Source organism: Callithrix jacchus, chromosome 5, assembly GCF_049354715.1.
Source record: "Callithrix jacchus isolate 240 chromosome 5, calJac240_pri, whole genome shotgun sequence".
NCBI lineage: Eukaryota > Metazoa > Chordata > Mammalia > Primates > Cebidae > Callithrix > Callithrix jacchus.
The window spans coordinates 144,021,491-144,049,218 of NC_133506.1; the positions used below are offsets into that span (position 1 = coordinate 144,021,491).

General features: G+C 44.4%; 1 protein-coding gene and 1 pseudogene across 11 annotated transcripts in view; both read left to right on the top strand.

The window, feature by feature from the left end:
• The window catches only part of RNF17 (ring finger protein 17), a 157,988-nt gene that overhangs the window by 9,105 nt on the left and 121,155 nt on the right, over window positions 1–27,728 (top strand). The window lies entirely within an intron of this gene.
• LOC144582917 (SAYSvFN domain-containing protein 1-like) lies at window positions 75–27,529 on the top strand (annotated as a pseudogene). The gene is made up of 3 exons (XR_013536471.1): window positions 75–121; window positions 16,478–16,586; window positions 18,476–27,529. The product of XR_013536471.1 is annotated as an SAYSvFN domain-containing protein 1-like (transcript).

The following is a 27,728-nucleotide window of genomic DNA, read 5'->3' on the forward strand; positions in this document are numbered from 1 at the left end:
AGGGTGGAGGCCTAGAACCCAGAGCTTTGCCTCACCAGCACCCAAGAAAAAACCCGGTTACAGAATTGGCGGCCATGCGCGGCAAAGGAGTGAAGCCTAAGAAGGAAAACCTTTCGGAAGGGTAAGTGAAAATATTGGATGCTTCTCACTTGCTTTCTGTCCTTTCTCTTTAAGAACACCTGAAGCAGTTGCAGGAGGCGGGGCTGCAGGGAACTGGAGCAGAGCCAGGGTGGTGGAGGCGGGGGTCAGCCAAAACTAAAAATCTCTCTCTCTCTCTCTCTCTCTCTCTCTCTCTCTCTCTCAGCTGCTCCTCTGGGCAAAAACCTGTGGGATGTGGGATAAGCAAACATTCCGTTTGTACCAGGGGTAGAACCGGGTGTGCCCAGGCGTGGACAGGTGTTGGCTCGCGAACAGGCAGGGTGGAGTGGGCATTCTCCCTGCCCCCAGGACTTTTGTTCCTTGCTGGCCAAAACGGGAACTAGGGCCGACCAAAGCCCAGCCCTGCAGTAAGGGGCAGCGCAGTGGGCAAGGAGAAGAGCTGCGGGACGGGGCAAGGTGCATTCCGGCTGGGCATGGAAGCTCTAATAAGCAAAGCGGCAGCACTTGGGGAAGCACTGCAGGGAAAATGCTTTTGCTGGTTTGCTTGTTCACTGGCCAGCACATTCGGATCCCTAGGTGGGGGCAGCATGAAACCACAGAATGCAGCTGTTAAAAAACCACAGTCAGGGACAGAACAAGACCTCCCCCCCCGGGTGCTCACATGCCTGCCGCAGGTGCCTGTGTGGGCAGTGGCTGGGGGAGTGGCCCAGGACCCGCACTTAGTCCTAGCAGTATGGTGGCTGGGGGAGTGGCCTAGGGTGTGCACATGGTCCAGGCAACTTGGTGCCGCAGGTCCCCCAGCGGCGGTGTGGCAATCTTTCTCCTCTGGCAGGAGGCGGGGTAAAAAAGGCACTTGAATGGGTGGGGTGGCTGCAGCGGCCCAGACTGCTTCTTTGAATTGTGTGCTCTAATGACCCCTCCCTAGAAGCTTAACCTCCTCTAGCACTTTTATAAATTGGCCTGCAAATTGGACCTTTTCCTGAAGTATTGGTGTCCATCTCCTGAGCCTCGCTGGCCTCGTTGGAGCTTACTGGTATGTTTACCACCCAACCCAATAGCTTTTTTTCGTTCATGCCGCTATAGTGGTCACTGGAGGTCATAGGAGGCCATGGGTGTGAGTCCATGACGCTGGTAGGTTGTGATTGAAACCCAGTTCATGGAGAGCCCTCTAATCAGATGGATCACACATCTTGGGCACACAAAATTTCGGGGTACTGACTGAAAGACATTTCATTTCAATACCCATTTTACCTGGGGGATGCCTCAGGTCGAAGCAGCTGTAATTTTTTAACTACATGCGGGCATCCCATGTGTTCAATTTCGGATGGATGCTTCTATTCCCAAGCTCACATCCCCATTAAAATGTATACTGGAAAATTGGGACCACTTTGACACACAACTTTTGAAGAAGAAGCGGCTCATCTCTCTCTGCCGAACAGAGTGGCCGAAATACCCCCTGCTGGGTGGAAAAACCTGGCCTCCAAAGGGAAGTATAGATTATGACACTATTCTACAATTACACTTGTATTGTAAAAGTGAGAGTAAGTGGTTTGAGGCCTCCTGTGTGCAACTATTCTTTTCCCTAAGGAATAAGCCTCAGCTTTGTCAGGTCTGTGCCCCAGCCCTCCTCAGGACTACCTCCACAGGTGGGACTCCCTGTGGCAACTACCTCCACCAGTGCCAACCCCGGGCTCCTCGGCTCCTGTACCCCAACAGGAGCCAGGGAGGGCTGAGACAGCCAGGGCATCTCAAGCTACCCAGATGCCCAAACTCTGCCCCCTGCAGGCAGTGGGAGGATAATTAGGCCCAACTAAGGTGCACACTCCATTCTCACTTTCTGACTAAAAGCAAATTAAGGTGGACTTAGGAAAGTTTTCAGTTGACCCAGACAAATACATAGATGTTCTTCAGGGCCTGGGTCAGTCCTTTGAATTAGACTGGAAGGATGTCATGCTTTTGCTTAATGAAACCCTAACCAGCATTGAAAAGGAGACTGCTCTAGCAGCGGCTCAAGAGTTTGGGGACACTTGGTACCTTTGGTACATAACCTGATGACACCAGAGGAAAAGGATAGCTATCCCACAGGTACACAGGCAGTCCCTGGCACAGACCCTCGCTGTGATCCAGATTCAGAACAGGGGAACTGGAGCTGTAAGCATTTCCTGACCTGTATACTTGAGGGATTAAGGTGAATTAGGAAGAAGCCAATGAACTATGCAGTGTTATCCACCATAACTCAAGGAAGGGAAGAAAACCCAACAGCTTTCCTTGAGCAATTGCGAGAGGCTTTAAGAAAGTACACTCCACTGTTACCAGACTCTACTGAGGGTCAGTTAATACTAAAGGACAAGTTTATTACTCAGTCAGCAGCAGATACCAGGAGGAAACTTCGGAAGCTGGCTCTGGGGCCAGAGCAGAGTCTAGAATAACTGCTGAACCAGGCAACCTTGGTGTTTTATAATAGAGACCAGGAGGAACAAGCGGAAAAGATCAGGAGAGATCAGAGAGAGGCTGCGGCCGTAGTCATGGATTTTAGGCAAGCAGACCCCTGGGGCTCAAATGAGGGAAAGGCTCGGGTTAGCCACCAGTCTGGCAGAACTTGTTACCAGTGTGGTCTGAAGGGACATGTTGTAAGAAACTGTCCCCAGAGGAATGGACCACCACCTCATCCATGCCCACTGTGCCAAGGGAATCACTGGAAAGCACACTGTTCCTGGGAACCAAGGTCCCCTGGGCCCAAGGTGTCTGACCAGATGACCCAAAGGTAGGACTGAGGATGCCTGGAACAAGTGCCAGCCTGAGCTGTCACCCTCACAAAGCCCCAGGTAAAACTAGCCATAGAGGTCCAGGAAGCCAATCTTATCCTGGGCGCTGCCACAGCCTTCTCAGTATTTCTCTCCTGCCCTGGAGACTTGGTGCTTTTTAAATCTCTCCTTCAGACTCTCCCTCTCTAGGCCCATCTTGAGAAGGACCATTTTCAGTTATTCTGTCTACCCCAACAGCAGTTAAGGTGGTTGGAATTGACTCATGGATTCATCACCCTCGGCTGAAGCCTTGGACACCTCCTGAGGAAAGTCACAGACCCCACTCGCAGCTTGATATTCAAGGAGATGACCTTTTGTACACCTGCGAGCCATTCGAGGATCTCCATCTGCTTTTCCAACAAGACACTCAGGGAAATAAACACTCAGAAGTCTACTTTATCCTGGCATTAATAGTTCTATAACCCTCAACTTTGCTATCCCTCAAATAACACAAAAACTTGGTGCTGGTATTAGGAAAGTTACTACCTCTATTCAGTTACTATAAGCCATCTCAAAAGTTAAGTAATAACAAAGAAAGGTTGCTAATTCTCTCTGCATAAAGGCAGCTCTCTCTGCAAACCAGCTTAACTCTTTAGCTGCCATAGCTTTAAAAATAAAAGAGCCCTGAATCTGCTAACAACAGAGAGAAGGGGAACTTGTTTCTAGGAAAAATGCTGCTATTTTGTAAACCAGTTAAGTGTTATTTTAAACATAAAACTCAGGAATCAATCAAAAACAGGGCTAGAGACCTACAAGAACCTGGCTCTGTTCTCTCTTAGGCTCATTTATAACTCTGGGCCTCTCATCTTTAACCACCTGGTCATATTCATTTCTTATAGAAGCATAAGGTCACAAAATAATCCTACCACTGGAACACCCCGGATGTCCTTGGCTCGTGAGCTCTACCATGGACCTGTAAATTAACCTGCACCCCTGAAATACTCCCCTCTGGAGGAAACCTCAACCGAAGGGCCCCCTTCTACGCCCCCTTTCAGCAGGAAGTAGTTAAAGAGGATCAACGCCCCTTTCCAATAGAAGTTGAATTTTCCTGCTCAGAGGGGGAAATGAGGGAATGTGTTCTCTTTCTGGGTCCATGAGGGGCTGTAGTTTTAAGGGCAAGAATTTCCCATGCCATGTCCCCCTCCCAGCTCTCTCCATCCGGGAGATTCAATGGTTTATGTTTGAATTTCGAGGGCGCGGGAAGAAACTAAAAGTCAATCACCCCAGCAGAAGTTTAAACAAACTCCTTTCATTGGCCAGAGGAACTTGGGAAGGTGGGAATTTCTCCCAGGATAAATTTCCCTGCTCCTTCACCCACATTGGATTTTCAGCTCTCTGGAACCCTCCCACATGGTGGGAGCCCCCTCCAGGATTTCCCCTCTGGAATCCTCTTCCACACTCTTTGTGGAAGCCTTTCTCTTCTTCTTTCCTTCTCTTTCTCTACCTAAATAAACTCATCTTTCTGCAACACGTCTTGGGTCTGATATTTACTTTTAGGAGCGTATGGTTCACCTACCGAGTGGCCCCACCGCTCATTCTTTAAGAGGTTGGAGGCCAAGAACCCACAGCTGTGCCTCACCAGCACCCAAGAAAAAAACCCAGTTACACTTTTACCATATTTTTTTTCTTTTTAATATAAAGATCCAAGTAAAGACTCTGAACTACTCTTAGGGCTATACTGCTTGGTGGTGAACGTCAAGTCTTCATGTATTTTACAGTATAAATTGACAAACAGTTCTTTTGAAAATACTGCATATTTGTCAGAACTCCCTGAATCTTCTCTGCACTTGCTCCACCCTTTTTCAAACTTGCATTCTTGGAGGTTTCTGGATTGTCATTTTAAAGACCATTTTCAAGTATCTTTTTTTTTTATATTGCAAAATTTGTTGCTGAATGTTGTCGAAACACCAGAAATAGCATAATCATCTGCAGTCTTTCCATATATATCTTGAGTAAAAGCAGTAATATTTTGTTGAAGAATGCTGTCTATGCCTTACAAGCCATAATGTATATCAGGCGTGAGGGCTATTCTTCCCAAACTATCAAGAGCATGTATATTTGCTTGTTTCTTCACTAAAAATTTCAGCATTTGCTGTCTTTTGCAAACTGCAGGAAGCAAAAGTGGTGTGTGTGCGGCCTTGTTTAGCACTTCAATATTCGCATGATGTGAAAGCAGTTTTTCTACCAGGAAAGTACTCTTAGTATACACAGCATCTTAGAGTGTACTGTTGCCATAGACATCCATGTTCCAGCAGAATGATGGCACGAATCTCTTTCTGGCAGTGTACAGCCTTCATCAGAGGCATCTTGTTTTTCGTCACCAATGTCAATGTGGCATTTTCAGTTCACCAGGAGAATGACCACGTCCACATGGTCATTGTTACATGCCAAATGTAAAGCCATCATCTTCTTCCACAGCTGAAAGGATAAACTGCCACACAGATACACAAAGGAATATGTTTCAGCTGTAGCTTCAGGAAATGCTGGCATCCACGGCCACATGGAGAAACTCATAGGACATTAGGTCCAAGAAAATGAGGCTGGTGAAGAAAGTCCTACACCAGGTGGTCTCAGGCATGTGGACTCCAAAAACCTTTATCTCCTGCCCATCCTCAGATAAAGGAATCAAGAAACTCTAATATATATATACACAAAGGAATATTCTTTGGCCATCAAGACAAGTAAAGGATGTCATTTGGAGCAACACAGATGAACCAGTGAGGCTGTGGCTGCCTCGTCCTGTATTGGATAGAAGCTGGTGATCTGACAGGAGGTGGAGCTCTGGTGGTAATGTTTGCTTCTGCTTTGCCACTGCGTTCCTAACAGGCCAGGGATGGTACTAGTCCAGGGGTGGGGGAACCTCTCTCTGCTCCAGATGACAACCAGAGTAGTCTTAAATATAAGCTGGATTGTTAGTTCCCTTCTTAGACTGTTGTAGAAATTCAGGAAACAAGAGAGACCAATGGGTGAAACAGGACGATTATATTTAGGTGCACTGGCTCAGTGGATTTGCATCAGAAAACAGTGCGGAACAAGACAGGACTTGACCTTTTATACATGAAGTACACAGTGGCATAAAAACAGGTTTGCAGGTGCAGAACAAAGACAGTTTGTTAAGCAATGACAGGCACATAACTCAGGCTTACATATGACTTTTGCTATGCAGCACAGATGCTTGTTATCTATAAAGCTCAAGGACTCTAGCACAGGCATTATCTGTTACCTTCTGCTACAGCACCTAGATGGTTGGAGTCCAGCCTGCTTAGGCATTTCTCATGACCTTCGCTTACAGAAACTTAATACAAGTATTCATAAACTGATGAAACTTGCAAAGAAGGATTCAATTCCACGGGAGAGGGAAGGACCCAAGGAAGATTGCTTATAGAAGAAAAATCTAATTTCTGCTTCCCTTTCCCACATTATTATTCCCCCCTTTGCTGCTTTTGTATAAGTGAAATTTAATAGAAAACATCACCGATATTTAATTCTTTATTTGGCAGGGGTTGATACTTGGTTAAAGCGATTAGTTGAGCTGTAGTTTCCCTGATTATTAGAGCTTCCGTGGTTGACTGGATATTTCTAACAAGGAGAGGTAAGAGACATGGGAGTGTAAGATAGGTTTCTAGTATGCCTAGAACTACTACTAGGGCTTTAAATCCTTGAAGAGATGAAAACCAGTCTCCAAAAAGGGAGTTTGGAGACCATCCTTTCCAGGTCTGGACTGGGACAAGAGCCAATTTCTGGATTTTTGCAGTTATATTTTCGATGACATTTCCATTGTCATCAATTTCTCAGCAACAATTGGTTAGGTTGAACTTTTCACAAACTCCTTCCTCCTGGGCTAGGAGGTAATTTAAGGCCAGTCTATTTTGATAGCATTTTTCATTTTTGTGGTTTGGCGGGCAAGCAGATTTAAGGCTCTTACTGTGTCATTTGTAATGTTTTGAGTACTGTCTGTAACCTTATGATACTATTGAGCATATAAATAGGTATCCCCTCATTTTCTGCCCGGGTGACTGGGCCATAATATTGAATTATTCTCTTAGGGGGCCACTTACTGTCTTTCCAGTCTCCTATTGTTACATTGTTTATTTTTCCTTTTAGTTTCATTAGAGACAGGGTACCATAAGCCTTCTCCTTGCCTCAGTGGGATTAGAAGTAAAGACGACCTGATTGTCCCTAGGACACAGGCCCCTGTCCATTTGTCTGGCAACTGCTGATATGCCTGGGGTCCATAGATTCAATAAATGCCAGAAGGTGCTTGCCAGGTATTTGGAGCTTTGAGTTGGTGCCAATCGTTGCTTAAAGGAGGAAATGATAGAATGAATTTGGCTGGGGCAGTGCAGTGTTATTTTTCCTGCCCTATTATAAAGTTTTCCCTACTATTTTATGGTAATATTATTGTTCCAGGCAAGTTAATTTTCCCACTGGGTTTGTGAAGGCTTTTCCTCAGCGAGCAATGCAGAACCTCCTGATTATAGAGATTTTAAAAGCCAAATGCTTTGACCTGCAAGCATAGGTTCAGGGGATGAGACAGTTAAAGTGAAGTTATCTTTTGGCACTAATTCCTTTGCCTCTTATGGCCACTGTTTTCCCATGTTGGTTCCTTCACAAACATAGCATGAGGAAATGCTTAGGCTGCCAGCAGTGTTTTCAGCTAGCTGAGCAAACAGGTTTTTAGTTAAAGGGGAGGGCTTAGGCAACTTCTCCTTGTTATGCTCATAAAATGACTCAAAAACTTGGAATTGCTGGGCTGGACAAGTCCGAGTTTTTTGACAATATATAAATAGGACTTTTGTAGGAGGGAGAGACCTTCTTAGTTCATGTCGGAAGGTCCCCTTCTTTTCCTTCTTCTGATCTGATACATAGCTTAAACTTTATAAAGTAAAAGCTTAGGGCTATAACATACATAAGACTGGCTCCTTCCTGGGTTACAAACTGAATAGGTTGTGAGATGTGGGTGCAAGTTCCTAAGCGGGTTCCTGTACACTCATAGTAAGTGTGGCATAACGGAGTCCTGGTTATTGTGCTATCCTTTGGTACAAATAAAGGGACTGCCTTAATGGGGAGGAGTAAGAGCAAAATAAAAAGTAGCATCTTTACACCCACCAGGGACAAAAGAGGTCCTTTCCTGGAGGAGGGGGTTAAGCATAGCGACAAACTAATAATAAAACAGCTAATAGCACAAGGAAAATTACTAGACTTAAGATTTTTAACCACATTTACTTTCCTGATGTTAATCCAAGCTTCAGCTGTGCATAGACTAGTCAGCTTCCAGAGTGACTTGAGGAGGGCTGCTGCTTCCTCAAGCTTCAGCTGTGCATAGACTGGTCAGCTCCTGGAGTGACCAGAGCAGGGCTGTTTTCTCTGTCAGCAGCTTGGTCTTGTCACCGGATCAGCCAGCTTCGGTGGTCTGGGTCCTGCTGGCAGGTCCACTTGACCTGGGCCACTGGCTTCAGCTGGCTGTGGTGGATCCAAGGCAGGATTCCTGCAACACTAACAACAGTGGGAGTGGACAAGATTACAGTATGAGGCCCATCCCACGTGGGTTCCAGGGTAGATGGATTCCACTTTTTAACCCAGAGTTCCCAGGTTTAAAAGGGTGTACTGGGTCAGCTAGGCTTATGGGCATTCCTTCCTGTACCCAACCATAGACGCTGCATGGCTGTCCTTAAAGTCTGCATCTGCCTCCTTAAGGCTAGTTCCCCTAGCTCCGGGAGATCACCTTTAATCTGAATTATGCTTGGGGGTGGCCAGCCGAACAAGATTTCATAGGGCAAATACCCAGTTTGCTTAGTGGGGGTGCATCTGACTTTGAAGAGGACTGTGGGTAAGACCTGATCCCACTACAGATGAGTTTCTTGGCAATATTTCTTCAGCAGCTACTTGAGTGTCCGATTCATGCACTCCACTTTTTTTTAGCTCTGTGGCCTGTAGGCAGTGTGCAGCTTCCACTTTATTTTTAGTGACTGCGTTCCTGTGCTATCTCAGCTACAAATGCCAGTCCACCATTTGACCCTAGAGTTAGGGGCCATCTGAATCTGGGAATAAAGTCTCTCAACAGTACTTTAGTCACTTCTCATACTTTTTCTGTTCAGGTGGCAAAAGTCTCAACCCATTCTGAAAACGTGCAAACCAGCACCAGCATGGTACCGATAGCCCCTGCCTGGGGCATTTCGGTGCAGTCCATAAGCAAGTTTTCACAGGGCATGGCTCCTATTTCTTGAATTCCCAGGAAAGCCAAGTGGGCTCTTGCCATGGGTTGTTCTGAGCACAAGTTAGACACTGTTCACAAATGGCTTGGATGATGGCAGTAAGCCGGGGCATGTAGAAATGGCGCCTTAGTAGAATTTCTAGTGCTGTTTTTCCCATGTGAGTTCCTTGGTGGAACTGCTTTACAAATCTAGGAGCCACCACCTCAGGAATGGCTAATTTCCCAGTGGATAATTTCCACCATCCTCCAATATATTTTCCAGTTTCTTGGGCAAACCAGGCCTTTTCATTTGGAAAGTAACATGGAGCTTGAGCTTCCTGAAGAGGAGGTTCTGGGAGGAGGGCCATAGATAAGACTTTTTTTTTCTTTTCTTTTTTGAGAGAAGAAAGAAAGAGAAAGAAAAAAATGAAAGAGAAAGAAAGAAAAAAAGAATAAAAAAAAGAATGGAAGAGAGAGAGAAAGAGGGAGAGAGAACAGGAGTGTTGCTTTATTGCCCAGGCTAGAATGCAATCTAAAAATGGATATTGAAAACCTCTTTTATGCCAATAATTGTGCTTAACAATGGAGACAGAAGGGAATAAGGGAGGAAAATAACAACCAAGCAGCCAACCAATATTTAATTTAAACCTGTGAAATGCTATGCAATTACTGAGGAGTGATTTACTTCCAATTATGTAGTCACTTTTAGAATAGGTGTGATGTGGTGCTGATAAGAATGTATGTTTTGTGTATTTGGGGTGGAGACTTCTATAAATGTTTATTAAGTTTACTCATTCCGGGTCTGAGTTCAAGTCCTGGATATCCTTGTTAATTTTCTGTCTCGTTGATCTGTCTGATATTGACAATGTGATGTTAAATTCTCTATTATTGTGTGGGAGTCTAAGTCTCTTTATAAGTCATTAAGAACTTGTCTTATGTATCTGGGTGCTCCTGTATTGGGTGAGTATATATTAAGGATCGTTAGCTCTTGTTATATCAATCCTTTTACCATTATGTAATGTCCTTCTTTGCCTCTTTTGATCTTTGTTGCTTTAAAGTCTATTTCATCAGAGGCGAGAATTGCAACTCCTGCTTTTTATTTATTTATTTATTTTTGCTCTCCATTTGGTTGGTAAATCTTCCTCCATTCCTTTGTTTTGAGTCTTTGTGTATCCTGGCATGTGAGATGGGTCTGGATGCAGCATACCGATGGGTTTTGACTTTCCATCCAATCTCCCTGTCTGTGTCTTTTGATTGGGGGATTTAGTCTATTTAAATTTAGGATTAATAATAACATGTGAGTTTAATACTGCCATTTAATGCTAGCTGGCTGTTTCGCTCATTAGTTGATGTAAATTCTTCATTATGTTAATGCTCTTTACTTCTTGGTATATTTTCGGAAAGGCTGATTTGTTCCTTTCTATGTGTAGTGCTTCTTTCAGAAGCTCTCGTAAAGCAGGCCTGGTGGTTATGAAATCTCTAAGTACTTGCTTGTTCACAAAAGATTTTATTTTTCCTTCGCTTGTGAAGCTTAGTTTGGCTGGATATGAAATTCTGGGTTGAAAGTTCTTTTCTTTAAGGATGTTGAACATTGGCCCCCACTCTCTTCTGGCTTGTAGGGTTCCTGCTGAGCGATCTGCTGTAAGTCTGGTAGGCTTCCCTTTGTGGGTAACCTGACCTTTCTCTCTGGCTGCCCTTAGCATTTTCTCCTTCATTTCAACCCTGGTGAATCTGAAGATTATGTGCCTTGGGGTTGCTCTTCTTGAGGAATATCTTTGTGGTGTTCTCTGTATTACCTGGAGTTGAATATTGTCCTACCTTACTAGGTTGGGAAAGTTTTCCTGAATAATATCCTGAAAAGTATTTTCCAGCTTGGATTCATTCTCTTCGTCACATTCAGGTACACCTATCAAACGTAGATTAGGTCTTTTCACATAGTCCCATATTTCTTGGAGACTTTGCTCATTCCTTTTTATCCTTTTTTCTCTAATCTTGTCTTCTCATTTTATTTCATTGAGTTGGTCTTCAACCTCTGATATCCTTTCTTCTGCTTGATCAATTCAACTGTTAAAACTTGTGCATACTTCGCGGAGTTCTCGTGTTGTGTTTTTCAGCTTTGTTAATTCACTTATATTCCTCTCTAAATTGTCTATTCTTGTTAGCATTTCGTCAAACATTTTTTCAAGGTTCTTAGTTTCTTTGCATTGGGTTAGAACATATTCTTTTAGCTCACAGAAGTTTCTTATTATCCACCTTCTGAAACCTGATTATGACAATTGATCACACTCGTTCTCCATCAGGCCTTGTTCCCTTGCTGATGAGGAGCTACAATCCCCTGAAGGAGGAGAGGCATTCTGATTTTGGATGTTTTCAGCCTTTTTGTGCTGGTTTCTTCCCATCTTTGTGGATTTATCCACCTGCCATCTTTGTAATTGCTGACTTTCAGATTGGGTCTCTGAGTGGGCATCCAGTTTGTTGGTGGTGATGTTATTTCTGTTTCTTTGTTTTCCTTTGGCAGACGCCCCTCCCCAACAGAGCTGGACCTTCCCGGGTTCAGCTGTGCTTGCTGTGAAACTCTCAACTATCAGAGTTTCCAATTGCTGTTTTTTGTGGGGGTGGGACCAGCCGAGCCTGATCACCTGGCTCCCCGCCTCGGAGCCCCCGTTTTTTCTTTTCCTAATTGAACGGTCGATTCTCTCCCAGGTGCCCCAGTCACCAGCCAAAAAGGCGCCGGGATCTATACAATTTCCCATGCAGCGACCTTGCTGGCTGAAACAGTGGTGCTGAGATTCATGGTGCTTTTCTGCCCGGGAATCTCCAGGTCTGGCTCCTGGCTTCAGTCCCCCTCCCAATCAGCTGAATGGGTGACTCTGCCTTCTCAGAGCTCCAAACGCCAACTAAAAGGGCACCCAGTCCCACATACTCCACACTGAGAACCGCCGCGCCAGGATGCCGGCAAAACAGCTGCACTGGCCAAAAGAGTTGCACTGGCGACCTGTGGGGCTTCTCTGCTGGGAATCTCCTGGTCCGTAAGCAACAAAAAATCGTCTGGAAGTCTGGGGTCCACTCAGTCCCTCAGCCTTCACTGGGAGCTGCAACCCTGAGCTACTGGTAGACGGCCATCTTGGATCTTCTCTAAGACTTTTCTTTTAAAGTTTAGTGTGATCATTGCTGCCCATTTTGCTTCCCTGTTTTCTTTCCTGTTTCCTTTGGCCTCTGGCGTCCCTGCCTTTTGGTGCCCTTTGCAATGCATAACAGCCACTTTTTTTTTTGAGCTATACAGCATCTAAGAGCTGTAGAATTTCTTTCTTCTTTATTTCTTTTCTTCCAGCAGTTAAAAATTCTCTCTCCCTATATATAGCTCTGTGAACATGCAATGTGGCAAAGGCATACTTGGGGTCAGTATAAATGTTAACCTTTTTGTCTTTTGCCAGCAAAAGAGCTCTTGTTAAGGCTATCAGCTCTGTCTTCTGAGCCAATATTCTAGTGGGCAGAGGCTGTGCCTCCACTGCTGAGTCCAATATTACCACCACATACTTGGCCCAGTGGACTCCTTCTAGCACAAAACTGCTCCTATCTGTAAAGTATTTAACATCTAGGTCTCTGAGGGTCTGTAAGGTCTTCTTGGCTTGAGAACACCTCATCTACTGTTTCCACACAGTTCATGAAGAGGGACTCCTGGTTTTAACTTCATGACTACTTGTGCCTGATTTATAGTCAGCCCAAGTGGACTGTCTTTAGCCCATACTCCAGGAATTCCATCAATTAGCCTGGCTGATAATTTTACCTCCTTCAGCATACTAGGCTGCAATTGTGCCTGTACTTTCTTTGTGTATAGTCTCCACTTAGCCTGTGGGACAGTAAGGGTTAATATCATAGCTTTCGGCTGAGATAGGCTTAAAGTCATATCTCCTAAGGTAATTGGGCTTGTAACTTTTGGAGCAGTTCTCTTCCCAGTAGGGGCACTGGACAGTTTGGGAGGTATAGGAATTTATGTTGGACTTCTCATCCTCTGACAACACACCTCTTCAACTTACAAAACGGCCTATTTTCTGGGATCCCTGACACACCTGACAATAGTGTGTTCTTTGGAAAATGGCCCCATGGGCTTATTACCGAGTGTTCAGCTCTGGTATCTACCATAAAGTCCATCAGCTGGCCTTGCCAGCCTAATCAAGTCCGTTTCTGACTCTCTTGGGGTGTGATAGCCTCTGACTGGCAGTTTTCCAGTCTTATAGTCTCTGCCATTTTCCTCCTTCCCCTCAGGGCATTCATTTTTTCAGTGTCCTTTCTTCACACTGATTCTTCTCTAGTCTTAACTTTCAGATCTTAGCCTAACTTGGCTCTTTCCACGTCCATGTCCTCTTAGTACATTCGCCCCCCTTTCCGTGAGAGCCCCGCTAGTAGATTGGCTTTCCTTTTAAGTCTCCAATTAGCTTCCCTTTGTGCCTCTTGGTCACGATTAATGTATACCCTGGTGGCCACCTCTAAAAGCCGGGTGGCATTCCTGCCTGCAAAACCTAACTTTAGTAATTTCCATCTAAATCTTTTATTGCCAGACTCACAGGGTCTCTTTCTTAAATTTCTTTCTCTCTCTCCTTCCTGATTTTCCTTTTTTTTTTTTTTTTTTTTTTAACATTTTGCTGGCCAGAGCAGGGCTCACTCTAGGCTGCTGTAGCGGTGCTCATGCTGCTGGTCTCCTTGCCCACCAGTGGCCTCCTTGGGACACAGGCCGCCAGGCAGCGGGTGCCACGCCTGCCTGCACCGCGGGGTTCCCAGAGCAGGGCGCTGGGCCGTTGTACTGCAGCTGCAACCACTGCTCAACCAGGCTGTCCCGGCCCCTCCTGCAGCCGGGAGCCCAGCCATGGCTCACCACTAGCCGGGTGCGAGTAGGCGGTACCGCACGGGGTTGGGGGAATGGGGCGGGTCCGAGGGCGTCCCTGCCCCGCTGCTGCTCTACACTCAGCTCAGTCTGCGGCTGTTCTCAGCCTCCACAGGCGCCCGGCCTGGGTGTGGCCCGGGCGCCACCAGAGTGGCCCAGCCTGGGTGCACCTGCGACCTGGCCTTCTTTGGCCCCGCCCCTGACGGGCGTGACAGTGGCCCTTGCAGGCTTCTGCCCGGCTGCCTCAAGGGAGGCCCTCACCCGGGTTTCTCTGGGGCCGTCTTGGCCAGCGCACCCTCTCCCCTTTCCTGATCCTGCTGCTGGGGGGGTCTTGGCTTTTCTGTCTCCCCTGCATCGGGGCTTGTCTGTGTCCTGTCCCCTAGTCTTAGGCGGCGGAGGCAGTGGTCTGGGCGCTGATCTCCCTGCCCCCTTAGTCCTAGGCAGCGGCCAGCTCGATGACCTTGACTTTCCTCTCTAGCTTCCCCAGGCAGGGGCTCAGATTCCTCTCTGGGGGGCGTAGACTGGGGTGTGAGCCCAGCTGCTCAGGGGCTGGCTGGCCTTGGTAAAGGAGGGTAAATTGGTGTAAAGGGCAGGGGACTTCTATCTCCTCTGGCGATTCCTGCAACACCGGTTTTCCATTTCCCCTGTGGCTTTTCCTTTGTCTCTGAAACTCCCGCAGAGCTGATCTTTCTTTCATGCTGGGCTGGGCTGGAGCTAGGAGTGTTTTGCAGTAAGTTGACAAACAGGGCTGCAGCCCTGCAGGCAGGTTTGCATTATTTCAGCCATGAGTTACTATAAGTGGATTGGTCCAGATGCCCTGGCTGTCCTCCAACACCGTCACCACCTTAAATACACAGCCAATGGTTTCTCTATCTATAGTTCCCTTGGCCAGCTGACCAACACCAAAAGAAGGCCATTCTATTTCACAGAGAGTTCTTAATCTCTGGGGACTCAGCTTGACCCTATAATCCCTGTGTAGGGCTGTTGGCCCCACAGGGTCATGGGGTGTCCTTTATGCTGTGTTGAGGTGCAGAATCCCAGAAGTAAAGAGACAGGACACTGAAGAACTGGTGAAGAGCAGCTGGACTCAGGGGGCCACGCCACCTGTGAGCCCAGATCTGTGAGGCCCCGAATGCTCAAAACCATCTGTATTTATTACGTACGAGCAGGGGGAAGGGTCGTAAGTGAGGTCACCATCTATAGGCTTAGTAATAGGGCATACATAATCACCTGAGTCACAAGCAAGGGGGCTACCTCATTACGCCCCTGGGCAGAGAGGTGGGCCATGTGCAGTAGGGGGCCGTGCTATGCACAGTAGCAGAGGTTTGTGTACAGAAAAGGGGCCCACCCCCATTAGGTCACCGAAGCAAGGAGATGGCCTGTGTGCAACAGGTGTTGGGCACAACACTTCTTATCTGGGGGCTGGGGACTTTGAAGGGTTTCTAATAGAAGGATACTATAAGCCAATGTAGTGGGAGTTGATAGACTTGTGCTCTTCTCTTAAGATATTTATGGGAGGATGATTTGAGCTAGCACAGAAGCCAGAAAAGACTAACAGGGTGTACAGCCACTGTGACTGGTCACACCAGAGGGGTTCTCCTTCCTCGGTTATTTTCAGGATCTCAGGCCTGAGGCCTACTTTCCACAGGAACTGGATGCAAGGTACTACAACCCTTTTATGAGGAAGAGAGGCACTTGCTCCAAGCCCACCATACAGCATATGCCCTTTCAGGCAGGGACTCCACCACCTGGGTCTTTGGTTCTTGTCCTGGTCTGGCTGTTTTCCCATGTATTGCTTCTGTTCTGTGACTGCTTTAGGCATTCCTCCTACTACAAACTACTATATGTATATACGGAAGGATTCTAGAAATCAGCACTAAATGTGTCAGTACAGCTCTGACTACATCTGTTATATGATAATATAGAAAGATTATATGGAACTAAGTATGATTATATATATATAAGCTAGATATAGTAAGCAGTAAGTTGTTATAGGATTATATAGAAAGATCATATGGGACTAAGTATGATTATATATATAAGCTAGATATATGTCAGCAGTGAGTTATATTTCAGGCACTAATTGTGCCTGGGGTCTGCACAGTTCTCCTTCCTCAGTGCCCATGGAGGGGGGGTTGTTACCCCCAATAACCCTCCCTACAGTTCTTTAACATACATTCTAATGGGGTGGGCTTCAATGACTTCCCACCCATTTCCTCCCAGTTACAGCACAACACACACGTCCTTTCACTTCAGACTGCACACTCCAGGCTGCTCATTCACACCATCACTCACGTTTTTAAGTTGAGGAGGCGAGCCACTCTCACCGCCCCGGCCCTTCTGGGTTGGATTAGTAGTTATACCCAGGAGGTGATCAGACTCCCCTTCCATCCTCATCAGACAGGTCCTGCCCTGGGCCCCAACACCTTACCATGGTTCTGAAGAAAGCAGTTGCTCCTATAATCCTCTGTAGCCCCTTAGGTTCCATTCCACTGTCAGGGAGGGACATTGGGTCGTGGGAGAGCTGCTCCCTCCTCGGGCACAAGTTGTATCGGTGGCCACAGATTTCCCCCGGCTCATGGCCCCAGACCTGCAGGCACAGGAGACAGTAAACCTGTCTTCTCCACTCCTGGCTGGCTCGCCAAAATGTTGTCAGTGGATTTGCATCCAAAACCAGCTGGTTTGCATAAATAAAATCCTCCTGTTTCACCCATTGGTCTCTCCGGTCTCCTAAATTTCAACAAGACCTTCAGCCATTTCCCATTTCCAGAATCTTTGCTGCAGCCTGCCTGGCCCTACTTGGTCTGGCTCTTGCCCTCCCACCCTCCCTCCTTAGCCTCCATCATCTCATGCTACTCCCCTTGCCCAAGACACTGTCCAGTTATGTTCTTCTTGTTGGACAAGAAGTACTGTGCATGCAGGTCATATCATTTATTTCTTTAATGAGTGTCATGGTTGGGGGATGTGGCTAATGGTAGAAGGGCCCCTCCAAGAGAGGAGATGGAGGCAAAATTCTAGGCCTGAGATGGGTCTGAGAATATCTGGGGGTAATAAGACCAATTAAACTAGAGTAGAAGGATCATTTATGGAGCAAAAGATTGTGGATTGTGTTGTACATGGAATTTCTTAGGCCATTGTGGCTCTTTAGTGGATAGTGAAATCAGTAAAGAGGATCTTGTCCCCCATTAAAAATGTTTTTGTTTTGTTTTATGTGTTTTATTTTTTTAAGACAGAGTCTTGCTCTGTCGCCCAGGCTGGAATACAGTGGCATAATCTCTGATCTTGGCTCACCACAACCTCCACTTCCCAGGTTCAAGCAATTCTGCTATCTCCGCCTCCCATGTAGCTGGGATCACAAGCACATGCCACCACGCCCAGCTAATTTTTGTCTTTTTAGTAGAGACAGGGTTTTACCATGTTGGCCAGGCTGGTCTCAAACTCCTGACCTTGAGATCCGCCAGCCTCAACCTCCCAAAGTACTGTGATTACAAGCATGAGTCACTGCACCCAGCCTAAAATGTTTAAAAATAGAATAGAATATGATAGGGTATCTGAGAGAGCTTCTCAGGGACGCTAAATGTTGCATATATGTATGCTGGGTTGCAGTCTAAAATATATTTCCTGTGGGTCATGCTCAAAAGAGTTGGGAAAACAGTGGACTGGACCTGGAGCTTCTTACAGCTACCTAAATACCTGTATCTGCCACTAGCATCTGGCACAAGGGCTTATGTACTGACATTTTAATCTGTTGAATAAATGAAGAGCCTTAGGTTACAGCCTAAGGAGTTTGGATTTTCACCTGTAGCCAATGAAAGTCTTAAGATTTATGGGTAGAACGGTGATGGGTGTTTTAGAACATTCATTTAGTAGTTGTACATAGGATAGCTTGGGGAGCGAAGAGATAGGAGGCAGGGAGTCTAGTTAGGAGACACTAGATGGGCCTTGGGTGCGTGACAAGGACCTGTGTAGGTTGGTCACAGGGGATGGCAAGGTAAGAGAGTCCAGTAATGGCTGTAACAGTGATTTCTTTTTTAATGTGAAAGGATTTTTGTTTCCTGTCTCTATTTTAGAATCATGTCACTTATAATGTTTCAGGTCATCTGATCAAATCAACAAAAAGTATGTTGACTCTGACTGTATTTGAAGCATCTGTCATGACTGTTGTGTTATTAGTTTTTCAGGAGTTTCTGTATTGGGCACAAATGAGCTCTTGTTAGCAATAGACTAATCTGAAGAAATGACTCCCACCGTTAAGAATCCATATGAATACTGTAGGGATTTTATTAGGTCACATCTCATTAAGTGCTAATCAACTTTGATTCAGTTAGAACAGGGCACATAAGCTCTTTGGAGATGACTGTTTTAGAGAGTAGGGCAAGAAAATAGAAATCAATGAGCCAGCAGCCTCCTCAGAGCAATGAGAACTGCTTTTTCCAGTGAGTTCTGATCCTCTCAGCCCCATTACCCTTTATTCTTACTTTTGTTTGTGTATCCTAGCAAGCGGTTCAGCCCTGGCACAGCACATCATAGCCACCACAGAATATAGCCATTCCTTTGCCATGGCCCTCTGCTAAGACCAGTCTTTCCCTACCAATATCACCTTCTTGAAGGTTCTTCTCTGGTTGGTCCTTCTGAGACTATCTGTAGAACTGGAACTTGGCCTGGCATATTTTTTCCTGTCTTTATTCTACTGGATGTACGTCGGGACACGAGGCCATGAAGAGAAGGAGGAGGGAGACAAGAGTGCCTGCTCTGTGTTCAACCCAGGCTGCAAAGCCATCCAGGGCATCTTGACTGCAGAGCAGTTGGAGCCATTACAGTTTAGACCCCTGGAAGGAAGATAGGATCCAGCTGTGCCATCATGCAGTTAACTTCGGACCTGGTCTTCCTCTTGCTTACCCATGGGATTTCAGGTGCATAGGACTAAGGGCAGCTTGCGGGTTGACTCTGTGACTGCATAGTTCTACATTCTTTCCCTGATCTGCTGCTGCCATTTGATCTCTGAATTTCTCTTTAGTTTTGGTGAAACTCTAAGACATTCTTGCTGAACTGGTCATGAAAAACCATAAGTCAAATTTCCAATACTTGTGAAATTCCTCCCCACCCTGGCACTTGGCCGGGGACATTCAGTGTGGGTCTGATGCGATGTATAAAAATTGTGTACTCAAGAAGGGAGCCCTGTTTGTCTCATTTCAAATCTGTTTGGGAGATGATTTTAGAGCACTAGAAAGGCACTGGGGAGATTGCTTAAAACATCCAGCCATTTAAAGTAATGGTTAGGTACCACAAGGCTATATAGTAAATGTTCTCTTTAAGTCTTTTAATATTTATAGTATTTTTTTTTCCTCTGGAAAGTTTAGGTTGAAAGGTTTTTTTTTTCTTCCTTCCTGTTTTAATTCTTGCTTTTCCGATCATTACTTGTATTAAAAAAATAAAATATCTTTAAAACATCTCATCTTCAGAAATAGGTCCCTCTTCATTGCCCATCACCATCTTCCACTCTCCTGTTATTCTGCCACCACTCAGTAAAGGAACGTAAGAAGAGACAACAGCCTAAGTGCAGCGTAGGGGGGGATTTCACAAGTATCGGAGATTTCACATGTGGTTATTAATGACCAGTTCAGCAAGAATTATTGGGCTGGATGTGTAACTCCAGACCTATTGCCTGCTTAGGTTGTTTCTTATTTTCTAAGGGCTCTGGAGTAAGAAGTCTCTTCACCTGTGGGCCTCTGGTGAGACACTCTGTAAACAGTGATCATCAGGCATGATTTTAATGTTCCTTCCTCTTCCGGTACAATGTTTGAGTTCATTAAAATTAGGCAGACTCCCAATGGGTTAGGGATGTTCTCATTAATTCCATTTTGTGGCCAACCAACCTTGTGTTTCAGCCCTTGCTGAAAATTCTTCTGATATGTGTTGTGCTTCCTCACAGCCCTTTGCCTATTGGGAGTCTGTTCCTCAGAGCCACTGGGTCATGCAGAAGGTCCCTTCTAGCTCACAAATAAGTCTTTTCTCCCATGACTTCTGTCTGGACTGGACACATAGAACACATGGGAAGGAGATTAATCCCTATAAAACATGAAGTTTTGATTGTATTTAATATATAATTTTGTTTTCTGATTTCCTTAAGGCTTTTTAATTTCCCTGATACTTGGGCTTTTCCATTTCATAAAAGCCCAATATGAGGGAGTAATCTCCCTTATCAAAGTTTTATTGCAATGCTCAGGGCTGTAAGCATTGTTGTAGAAAAGAACTATTCTGTATTTTAAAAATGTATAATTCATCCCAGCACTTTAGGAGGCTGAGGCAGGTGGATCATGAAGTCAAGAGATCAAGACCATCCTGGCCAATATGGTAAAACCCCATCTCTACTAAAAATACAAAAAATTAGCAGGGCGTGGTGGTGTGTGTCTGTAGTCCCAGCTACTCAGGAGGCTGAGGCAGAAGAATCGCTTGAACCCTGGAGGTGGAGGCTGCACTGAGCCAAGATCATGCCCCTGCACTCCAGCCTGAGTGACAGAGTGAGACTCCATCTCAAATACATATATATATATATATATATATTTCAAACTTTGCCTAAAACAAAATTCCCATAACTCTGAATTAGGGAGTTCTGATCCAATTAGTAATCTCCATAGGGAAAAGAGTTTTCTTAAACATACAGGAGACTCGACTTATGGGTGGACCTCAGTGGTGATCTTTGATATGCAGCTGCTGATGAGGTGGAGCCTAGATTGGCTCAAGCCCATCTTTCGTGGGATTTTCTGTGAACAATCTGTCACCTCTCCTTACTCATCTCTTCCCAAAGGTTGCATGTAATGATGGCATTAACTCCTAGGAAAAGTAGGGTGTGAATCAAAGACCTGACAAGAAGAAGAAAGAACAGTATTTGCTCTTCTTATCAAACCATTAGGCTTTAGGTACAGCCTTGATTTTCTGAACTTAAGTCATATTGATCTTGGAATTTCTGGGCCTGACCATTAACCCAGCATGCAGCTTCCATTAAAGCCTTCTTCTGTCATTAGGGAACTTGAAATCCCACAGGTAGATGCAATCCCTGTGATAGCTTTATGCAGTAGTGAAGTTATTTCTGTCCAAGTCTAGCAAGTACCTTTGTTATTGCTTTTATTCACATTATCCCATCTTGCCTATTTATAGGGACTATTAAATAGGCCTCTACTTACAGAGCTGGTAAAGATCCCAAAATGCCATAAAGTGTGTTCCACACCCCCAACCTCGGTAGGGCCACCATTTATTGCCAACTAAAAATGGTTTGTTTCTAGTGAACCCCTCAAGAAGAAGATTTCGGGCACTTCCTGGGAAGTTCTTTATGTTTACTGAAAGAACTTTTTCCACCCCCCATCCCCTGCCACCCAGTGTTATTTCACCTCCTAATCTCAGTAGATATAGAGCACCTGGAGGCCTATGTGAGCATCCTTCAGACTGGTAAACACTCACTCAGTTCCTTTTCTCTCTCTTCTCTTCATTCTAAGTCATCCAAGCTGTACTTCTGGAACTCAGTCACTTTCAAGCTAGCCCTGACCCATTCTGAGTTTTCCAGATTTGGGTTGGGGTGAATGGGTGAAAAACCTTTTTCAAAAGTTTTGGAGTTTTGCCAGGGATGACTTAGGCATGTGCATTTTATGCTGTTACGATTTTGCTTTGAGTATAGGAGGTCTTCCACATTTGCCTTTTGACTGGTCTGTGCATCAATCAAAAAGCTCTGTGCTACAAAATGGTAGTTAAGTTACACAATGGAAAGAACCAGTGATCCTCAGGTGGGGAGAAGAAAGCAAAATTCAAACTATGTGTTTTCAGTTCCTGCCACTCACACCAGAAAATATTTATAGGGTGCACTGGGTTTGGCATTGCTGAACCCGCGCGCGCGCACACACACACACACAAACACACACACGCTCCTGTATAGGATGAGTGTCCCTAAGAACCTGCTGGATGGAGGAGTGGGGTTGGGATGTCATGGAGCATGTTGCCACTAGGCGGTGGTGTAGAGCTGCCACTATACCTCATGGGTTCCCTTGCACCGCACTTGAAAATTGATGTAATGTGGACAACCCTCTGGGATGTTTATCTCAACCACTTGTGCTGCCTTTTCCGGCGTTCCTTTCTGTTTAAAATTCGCAGACAAAATTGCTCATCAGAGGTCCTGGGGAAAGCATAGAAAGCTAACAGAAGTGATTTAGATATGTATTTTAAAGTAAGACAGCAGCCCCTCTCTAGACTTAGCAGGTAGTACTGCAGTCGCTTGCACATATTTGAGCTTTGGGGGAGGAAGGGGTGGAATGACTAGGATTTACATAGCTAGCAGAAAAAACTAACCCCCTAAGCCAAAAAAGGTAATATTTGAACCATACGCTTTGATTTCAATCACACATATTTTATTTCGCAACTTTGGAGCACTGGGCTACATAAAGGCTTGTATCTCATCCTCAAAAAGCTGAGAGAGAATATGATTGCACAAAGAACCACATTATAAGTACAGGACATAATGTGGATGTTTATAAAGGTGTAAGTAGTGTAGTGTGTGTGTGTGTGTGTGAGTGAGAGAATCATTTTCAATCCTAAATTATATACTATATATTGATTTTCACTTCAATATGAAAAATAATTTTTCCTTAAGTCTTAGATGAAGCTTTTGGAAAAGTATGGTCTATAGACCACCTACCTGCATAGGAATCTCCTGTAGTAATGTTAAAATGCAGATTCCAGGGCCCCACTGCCTCAGAGTGTCTGGGGAGAGAATCCTGAGAATCTGCATTTTAACAACCTCCTTGGTCTGATTTCTGGCACACTAAAGATTAAGAGCCACTGACATAAATCCTAAATGTTAAAATAGAAAAAAAATTAGTGATTATTAGATCCAAGCAAAGAAAACAATTGTGCATTTTTTATTTTTTTTTATTTATTTTTAATGTGTAGGGGTTAGGGGAATGGATAAAAATGTGTAAATCTGAATTAGGATCATTTAACTTTATTTTTTAAAGGATCAATATGAAGTCATAAGGATCATATAGTTTCATATTCTGCTTTTTTCCTGCATTTTATGATTTACTTAATACATGCAAGAGTATAGGTACAGTTTAAAGAATAATAATAAAACAACCAACCAGACATGACTCCCAAAGTGCTGGGATTGCAGGTGGTAGCTCACACCTGCAATCCCAGCACCCGGGAAGGCGGAGGCAGGAGGTTGAGACCAGCCTGGGCAACAGAGTGAAACCCTGCCTCCATCAAACTAAATATACAAGAATTAGCTGGGCGTGTTGGCATATACCTGTAGTCCCAGCTACCTAGGAAGCTGAGGCGGGAGGATCAGCAGAGCCCAGGGAGGTTGAGGCTACAGTGAGTCATGTCCACACCACTGCACTCCAGCCTGGGCAACAGAGCAAGACCCTGTCTCAAAAGAAAATAGAAATAATAAATAAATAAATATTCTTTGAGAACTGGAATTTTGGTGGCTGCCTAGTGTTCCTTCAGTAGGTGTACCCAATTATTATTCAACCAATTCCACTTTTTCTTTCTTGAGATGGAGACTCACTCCATCACCTGGACCGGAGTGCAGTGGCACATGATCTCTGCTCACTGCAGCCTCCGCCTCCCAGTCTCAAGCAATTCTCCTGCCTCAGCCTCCCATGTAGCTGGGATTACAGGCTCCCGCCACCAAGCCCAGCCAGTTGTTTGTATCTTTAGTAGAGACAGGGTTTCACTATGTTGGGCAGGCTGGTCTTGAACACCTGACCTCGTGATCCACCCACCTCAGCCTCCCAAAGTGCTGGGATTACAGGCGTGAGCCACCATGCCCAGCCAACCAATCTCACTTTCTCAGAAATTTAATTGCTTTCAACATTTTCTATTAAAAAACACCATGAGGAAACTACTATATGTAAATCTTTGCCCATAATCAGAACAATCTCTATTCCTTTTTTTTTTTTTTGCTGAGTCAGTTGCTGGGTGGGGGCCACAGAACTGGTTTGCAGGCCCCGGTGGGGCCATCTGGTTGTTAGGAATGCAAAAACCTGAAAAGACATCTGAAAAGGCTGATCTTTTTTTTTTTTTTTTTTTTTTTTTTTTTTTAATGAAAAAAAGAAAAAGAAGGAGAAAGAGAAAAGGGGGAGAGAGAACAGGAGTCTTGCTCTATTGCCCAGGCTGGAATGTGATCTAAAAGTAGGTATTAAAAACCTCTTTTATGCCAATAATTGTGCTTAACAGCGGAGACAGGAAGGAATAAAGAAAGAAAATAACAACCAATATTTCATTTAAATCTGTGAAATGCTATGCAAATTCTGAAGAGTGATTTGCTTCCATTTATGTGGTCAATTTCAAAATAGGTGTAATGTGATACTAAAAAAAATGTATGTTCTGTGGACCTGGGGTGAAGAATTCTATAAATATTCACTGAGTTTACTTGTTCTAGGTCTGAGTTCAAATCATAAATGTCCCTGCTAATTTTCTATCTCATTGATCCATCGAATATTAACAATGTGGTGTCAAAGTCTCCTGCTATTATTGTGCAGTGGTCCAAGTCTCTTTATAAGTCATTGAAAACGTGTCTTATGTATCTGGGTGCTCCTATATTGGGTGCACATATATTTATGATCATTGACTCCTATTGTTGCATTGATCCTTTTATCATTATGTAATGTTCTTTGTTTCTTTTAGTCTTTGTTACTATTAAAGTCTATTTTGTCAGATACGAGAGTTACAACTCCCATTTGTTTTTTTTTTTCTCTCCATTTGATTGGTGAGTCTTCCTCCAACCTTTTGTTTTGAGTCTTTGTGTGCCCTTGCTTATGAGATGAATCTGGATACAGAGTGCCGATGTGTTTTAACTTTTTATTCAGTTTGCCTGTCTGTGTCTTTGATTGGGGCATTTTTAATATTGATATTTGTGAGTTTAATATTGTCATTTAATGCTAGCTGGCTCTTTTGTCCATTAGTTGACATAGATTCTTCATTATGGAGATACTCTGTGTCTTTTGGTAAGTTTTTGGGATGACTGATACTGACTGTTCCTTTCTGTGTATAGTGCTGCTTTCAGAAGCTCTTGTAAAGCAGGCCTAGTGGTGATGAAATCTCTGAGTGCTTGCTTGTTCATGAAAAATTTTATTTTTCCTTCATTTATAAAGCTTGGTTTGGCTGGATATGAGATTCTGGGTTGAAAATTCTTTTCTTTGAGGATATTGAATATTGACCCCCACTCTCTTCTAGTTTGTAGGGTTTCTGCTGAGAGAGCTGCTCTGAGTCTGATAGGCTTCCCTTTATGGGTAACCTGACCTTTCTCTCTAGCTGCCCTTAGAATTTTCTCTTTTATTTCAACCCTGGTGAATCTAACAATTATGTGTCTTGGGGTTGCTCCACTTGAGGAATATCTTTGTGGTGTTCTCTGTATTACCTGGAGTTGAGTATTGTCCTGCCTCACTAGGTTAGGAAAGTTTTCCTGAACAATATCCTGAAGAATATTTTCCAGCTTGGATTCATTCTCTTCATGACATTCAGGTACACCTATCAAACGTAAATTAGGTCTTTTCACATAGTCCCATATTTCTTGGAGACTTTGCTCATTCCTTTTCACTTTTTTTCCTCTAATCTTGTCTTCTGGTTTCATTTTATTAAGTTGGTCTTCGACCTCTGATATCCTCTCTTCTGCTTGATCAATTAGTGTTAAAACGTGTGCATACTTAGCGGAGTTCTGGTATTGTATTCTTCAGTTCCATTAATTCACTTATATTCCTCTCTAAATTGTCTATTCTCATTAGGATTTCATCAAACCTTTTTTCAAGGTTCTTAGTTTCTTTACATTGGGCTAGAACATGTTCTTTTAACTCACAGAAGTTTCTTATTATCCACTTTCTGAAGCCTAATTCTGTTATTGGAATGCACTCGTTCTCCATCAGGCCTTGTTCCCTTGTTGATGAAGAACTGTGATTCCCCTGTAGAGGGAGAGGCATTCTAATTTTGAGTATTCTCAGCCTTTTTACACTGGTTTCTTCCCATCATTGTAAATTTATCCACCTGTCATCTTTGTAATTACCGACTTTCAGATTAGGTCTCTGAGTGGATGTCCAACTTGTTAATTCCCAGTGCCGAAATCTGAGCAACCCACTGCGCCAGGCGTCAAGATTCTTGGTGCTTTTCTGCCCAGGAGTCTCCGGTCTGGCTTCCCTCCTGAATCCCTTCTTCAATCGGCTGAATGGGCAACTCTGTCTTCATGGAGCTCCAAATGTCAACCAAAAGGGGAACCAGTCCCGTTTACTCTGCACTGAGAACCGCCACACCGGCAAAACCACTGCGCTGGCCACAAGAGTTGCACTGGCAACCCTTGGGGCTTCTCTGCTGGGAATCTCCTGGTCCGTGAGCAACAAAAATTTGTCTGAAAGTATGGCGTCCTCTCGTTCTCTGCGCTTTCACTGGGAGCTACAAGCCTGAGCTGCTAGTGATTGGCCATCTTGGATCTCTCTCTTTTGCATTTTTTAAAAAGGCAGTGAGGTTTGCCATTTTTCAAACTGTTCACTTGGAACACCAGAGTGAGAGAAAAAGAAACATAGCTTTAAAACAACTAATTCCAAAGACTACACAGTAAAAAAAAGTCCTTTATTTTTGAGGTTTTTAAAAAATGATTACAACATTTATTACAACAAAAAGCACATGCTCATTTTAGAACATTTTGGAAATACAAAAAAGGATAAAATATTATTGTACTTATATGCATATATTTCAGAAATCAAGAGGTATGGTAAGAACCCTGTGTCATGTTTGTTCTTTCCCTCAAGACTGCAAATGACATCATCCTAAACACACTATTCTTACCTTTGCTTTCTTTTTTCTCTTTTAGGAGTTTGAGTTTTATTTATGTGCATTTGAAGTTTTTATGTAAGGAAATGACATGATCCCATTTTCATTTTTAAAAGATCATGCTAGGGTGGAGAGTGGATTCTCAATGTCATTCATCCATCCATCCATCCATCTATCTATCCATTTACCAAGCACCTAATCTTTGCCAGGCCTGGTGTTGGGTTTAGTGCATGCAGAGATAAGGCATATGAGGTTTCTTTTCTCAAGGAGCTCACAGTCAAATGGTGGAGGCAGCCAGTAACCACACAGATACAGCACAGCATGGTAAGCCTATGAGAGTGTGATGTCTGAACAAGTATCAAAAGAGATCTCAAATCGCAGGGTCAGGGAAGGCTTCCTGGAGGCAGTGCTGAGTTTGAAGGAGGGCTAGATATTCCCCAGAAAAGAAGGTGGGGAGAAAAGGTAGCATTTTGGTCAGAGAAAACCTCCTGGGAGAAAGGTGATAATCATGAAGGAGAATAACATGCTTGGAGAACAGCAATGCATTCTGAGGACTTGGATGTTAAGGAACAAATCAAAGGAATTGATGAGAGGCAATTCCAGAAGGGAATACTGGGTGCCACTTGCCTTTTTATTGAACAGTATTTCTTTTTTTTTTTTTTTTTTTTTTAATTTTTTATTGGATTATAGGTTTTGGGGTACATGAGCAGAGCATGCAAGACAGTTGCGTAGGTACACACATGGCAGTGTGCTTTGCTTTTCTTCTCCCCTTCACCCACATTTGGCATTTCTCCCCAGGCTATCCCTCCCCACCTCCCCCTCCCACTGGCCCTCCCCTTTTCCCCCCAATAGACCCCAGTGTTTAGTACTCCCCTCCCTGTGTCCATGTGTTCTCATTTTTCATCACCCACCTATGAGTGAGAATATGCGGTGTTTCATT